Below are 5734 nucleotides of genomic sequence, written 5' to 3' on the forward strand. Positions count from 1 at the left end.
CAATTTCTCAATTTTTTCTTCATTTTCCGAAAGACCATCAAAAATAATGTCCAAATGTCGAAAAACCAATTGAATATGTTAAGTATTGGCTGAGATATGACCATCTGCATAAATATATGTCCTATAGGAACTCAGTGTTATATGCTCTGGCTCCTAATGGTTAGGAGCCAGAGCATATAACACTGAGTTCCCATAGGCAATCTTTTTATTCAGATGGTCATATCTCAGCCAATACTTAACATATTCAATTGGTTTTTTCGACATTTGGACATTATTTTTGATGCTGTTTCGGAAAATGAAGAAAAAATTGAGAAATTCTAAAAATAGATTTTTATGACGTCACAGCTTCGGTACTCTATGCAGATTACTGTCAGTTTGAGATAGGGATGGTTGGACAAAACCATCTATACAATTTTGTTGGTTTGTTTGTTTTGCCTGATTGCTAAGAAAGTTAAGAAGCGTTTACCGGTATGCTTGTATGTAAACAACCAGGGACAGACAGATTAAGGACTATCCGAGGGGCTTGCTATGGTATTGAGAATTAGTGCCTTATCAAAGGGCACACGCGCATCGACTTGCTTTCGATCCCGGGACCTTCAAGGTACGAGACCACTGCTCTACCCCAGAGCCGCCTCAAATATCAGGGATGCCAGTTTTCAGGCAATAGCCTAAATTTAGGCCCTGGCGAGTTATTTTCATAACATAGTTTAGGCTTTTTTTGTGTACAAACAAGCTCATTCTAGGTGATTTTCAGGCCCTCTGATCAATTCTAACTGGCATCCCTGAAATATGAATGTTTGTTTCAAATCTGGGTATGAATCACACATGCTAGTGAATATGATCATTAATTGTGTGACAGATTGTTAAAGGCCATGATGTAAGGCTCAAATAATACCTTACAGTTTGGTCCTCTCACCCTCCTGGCAGTATCCCTCCATGCAGGAAGTAGCGAGTTCAGCTGAACCGCCTATGATCAGACGCAGGCCGCTTTGCAGCAAGAATGAAGCTCTGGGGTCTCAAAGACTCTGACCGTGTCCATGTACTCAAATTCAGACTGTATGAGTATGTTCTGAATGAGTGTGCTGTAGCAGGACCCCATGTCCCCTCACTGATATTTACAACCCACATCTGGTGTCATATTGAAACAATTGTCAGTTTTAAATAGCTATGGTTGATATACGCAACGATAATAACTGACCAATCACAAAGCAGCATGGAGTACATTGACCTTTAGATTTCCACTTAATTCAATCTGCTTTGGTGCAATGAAAACTTTATGGATGGTAAATAAAAAAAATTCATAAAAACATGGCCTCCTTTCACAAAACCATCTTAATTACAAGTTCAGCAACATCCCATCCAAATATGCTTGAACAAGCGTTTAAATGAGATGCTGACGAACTTGTATTTCAGATTGTTTTGTGAAACGATGCCTAGATTCCTAAAAAGTTTTACATTTATAATCATTATTTTCATGCAACGGAATTCTTGACAGAGCAATAGATAAATAGATTGCAGTATCTTCTTGTAATGTAGTAGAAGTAGGAGACTTTGTTATCCATCAAATATTGGATTTTGGAAATCATTGTGAATATCTGTGTTTAACATTATGTAAATTAATAAAGTTCTGTATATGTATGTAAATAGCTCTTTTGTGAAAATACATAGATGAGCACCATGTAATAAGTAGTTCTTTGTACATCTGTTGTAAAGTGTGAATAAAAAGCCTATTTGAAAAAAAAGTTACAAACCCAACATCCTTTGTGTGGTAATTTTGTACTTGAAGCCATTACACTCAGCTCATCCAGTAGTATCTTTTGACATGCAGATTACACCAAGATGCAGGGTTTCCACAGTCATGGAGAAACTCATAAAAAAATCATAAAAAATAGCTTTTTTTGGAAAGTCATGGAAAATGAAAAAAAATATCCCAAAGTCGTGGAATGTCATGGAAATTGATCGTGGGTGTGGGCCTTCCGGTTAGAACTTACAAATTTGTATGCCGCTTGGATGCCGCAATGAACCCACATCAAAATGGTACTTATCTGGTTATCAAAAAAGGCAAGATGGGTCATAGAAAGTTATTGGAATTTGGTTTTCACTTTTCTTAAAAAATACCCGCTCTATTCCGTGCCATATCTTCCACTTCACTATACCACTGCATGTACCCCTCCCCCAAACCTCTGTCATACAGTCTAAATCTCTCCTTTCTCTCGTTTGCTTGCTCTATTTCTCACTTCTCTTCCCCCTAACAACCCCCCCCCCCCCCCCCACCCTCTCATACACTCCAAGATTTTGATCTCCTTTCTCTCCTTCCTCCCTCTTACTGGTACACATTGGCCATCTACCTCTACATCCCTAATTATGATCTAAATCTCTCCTTTATATTCTCTTGCTCACTGTATACCTCTCCCTCCCTCTCCCCCCCCCCCCCCCTCCCATGCACCCTCATCTCTCTCTCCCTCCGTTTCTTCTCCATTTCCTCCCTCACATTCTTTCCTCCCTCCATCGCCACTCACATGCACCCTCATCTCTCTCCCTTCCCTCCCTGCCTCCCTCTCTGGATTAAAACCTTACAAATAATTCATAAATTCAGACTTGGAATAAGAAATACAACAAACAATTTAATCTTTGACATATACTCTGTACACATAAACATGGTATGCACAAAAATGTTTGTTATGAACATATTTCAGATGTAATAACTTTTCAATTTCAGATAATTTGGAATCCTTTGCATATCATAAATACAAGGCTGTACACTTACAAACCATAAGGTCATATGATGGTCATATGATTTGGACTACAGTGATCAGATTTTCTTCTTGATATTGATTTATACACTGATGAGAATTATGTTGTACAGTAAACACACACTGGTATGCCAGTTTGTATTGAAAAATGGTGATTTTGACAAATTCAACATGTCACAGAGTTCAGGGTTTCAATGCATATTTCCCTCCTATACAAGTAGCTCTTGGCATCAAGGCTAATATCAAATCACATGACCACTTTGTTCATATATGCAGGCATTCAACATAAGGCACACTAAACTTGGTACATATCTACTCAGAGGCCTGATGGTTAATTAAATGGAAGAAGAAAAAAACAACAACACTATTAAGTACTGGAATAATCCTTGAATTGTGGTATGTACATACATACCAGATACCAGATATACATTATCACAACTTCACTCATTCCTGCCAACTTTTCACTTCAAGAAGATAGACAAATTTTGTCTCTATTTATAGTATATACAAAGCATAATGCACACACAACTTGGTACACATCTAGTGATACTTAAAATTGAAGAAAATGAAGAAAAAACAAAAACATTATCAAGTACTGGAATAATTCCTTAATTGTAGAGTTGGGCCAGATATACATTATCGCAATTTCACTCATTCCTGTCAACTTTTCACTTCAGGAAGATAAACACATTCTATCTCTGTTTATATTACATACCAATCATAAGGCACACACAACTTGGAAGAAGGCAAAGAATGGAAGAAGACAAAGAAAAAAGAAAAACATTATGAAGTACTGGAATAATCCCAGCATTATAGATCTACATACATGTAAAATTGGGCCCAAAACATCACAACTTCACTCATTCCTGCCAACTTTTCACTTCAGGAAGATAGACAAATATGGTCTCTGTTAATATACAGTGCGTCCCAGAAAAAACGAAACCGAGAAGTATCGATGTTCTATCATAACTAAATCACAACCATAATTAATGAATGATACATATTTGGAAAGCTTAGAGTCTCCTCTTTCAGTTGATGCTACTCAGATGATGCATATTTCACGCATGAGTGATTAAAAGCAATTTAAAGGAAGGAAACCAAAAAGACATTTGGCGGGCGGTATCTGAATTTCGAAGGAAAATTCACATTTCTAGAAAGTTGAGTTTCTGCCCTTTCATATGACACCTCAATCAGGAAAAATGAGCGAGGAATGACAAAGTTCTGTTTGTTTAAAGTAGTGCTTGCATTTCCATAATTTTATTAAACGAATTCGTTTTCACTTGCTGCCTGCCGTATCAATAAACGAAATTAACAAAAGACTTAACTCCGTTTCGTTGACAATCAGCAGTAGACGAGAGTCTTCATGCATGGCTGATTGTCAATGAAACGGAGTTAAGTCTTTTGTCAAATCTGCTTTTTGCTACGGCAGGCACCCAGTGAAAACGAATTCGTTTGTTAAAATTATGAACATGTAAGGGCTACTTTAAACAAACATAACTTTGTTATTCCTCGCTCATTTTTCCTGATTGAGGTGTCATATGAAAGGGCAGAAACTCAACTTTCTAGAAATGTGAATTTTCCTTCGAAATTCAGATACCGCCCGCCAAATGTATTTTTGGTTTCCTTACTTCAAATTGCTTTTACTCACTCATGCGTGAAATATGCATCATCTAAGTAGCATCAACTGAAAGAGGAGACTCTAAGCTTTCCAAATATGTATCATTCATTAATTATGGTTGTGATTAAGTTATGATAAAACATCGATACTTCTCGGTTTCGTTTTTTCTGGGACGCACTGTATACAGTATATATATCACTAATCACTCTGAGACGAGTGAATCCTGATGGGAATGAGTGCAGTGGAGAAATTCTGAGTAAAATGAGTTTCTTCCAGGTGCATGTAAACTTTCGGGGCCCAACTGTGTATCCTCAACTCCTGTGAACCTGAACAGAATGCATAACATTGAGTACAACATGGTACTATTAATACTTTAATTACAATCACAATACAAATCAACCTCATAGTCAATATTCATTCTGGGGGCTCTTCCATAAAAAGTGGAAATTACATTTTTGAGTTGTGTTTGACATTTTAAAACTTTTAAAGGCAAGAGGGTCCTCGTAATGCAATTCCACTTCCACACTGTATTGCTAAAACAAATCTAAGAGAAAAGAAATTCACGAAAAAGAAGTTTTAGTAAATCCTTTCTTTAATATTGTGTTTACATTTAACGGTCATCATCTGCCATATAAAACGATTTGCCTGCGGTATCTGATGGAATTTTGCTTAGGTACAATTTTAAAAATTAGTTTGACCAAGTGATGTAAATGTGGAATTTTGCATGATTATAGATTATGTTGCGTATTTTTAGATGAATGTATGCTGTTGTCTAATAAGGGAATCCTGTGGAAGAGGGGGAAAAATGCTTGTCACAAAAGATGCCATGGAGGGTCAACATTTGATCCTATGATCCAGGCTTTACTTTATGAAATATATAGGGTTAGGGTTGCACTTTACTTTGAGTTCAGGTAATAATGTTTACGGTTAGGTACACATAATATGATATATTTAATGTGTATGAATATAACGTTGCTATGTTGTGATACAAAGTACATTGAATTTGCTGTTTCATTACTAGTGTTATATACTATAAATTTATCTTAACAGTAATATGTTTAAAGCGATCCGGTAACTTTGTCTTAGATCCTTAAGAAATAACCCTTGATTTAGCTCATGCTGCAATGATAATTATAAACCTTTAGGTCAGTCAGGAACTCCATGAATTTTACAAGCCGATCGTCTTTCTGATTATCAAGATATTAATGATTGGAATTACAAATTTTGAAAACCGTTTGCTGAACGGTTTTCATAACACTACAGTCTATTGGGGAAAACGAGTATGGTAAAACCGGTCACTCAAAGATTTTTACTTTTTTGAGGAACTTCTTGATCATTTTGAAACGCGATTTTTTTAGGGCTT

Source organism: Strongylocentrotus purpuratus, unplaced genomic scaffold (genome assembly GCF_000002235.5).
Source record: "Strongylocentrotus purpuratus isolate Spur 01 unplaced genomic scaffold, Spur_5.0 spur5_scaffold_1, whole genome shotgun sequence".
Taxonomy (NCBI): domain Eukaryota; kingdom Metazoa; phylum Echinodermata; class Echinoidea; order Camarodonta; family Strongylocentrotidae; genus Strongylocentrotus; species Strongylocentrotus purpuratus.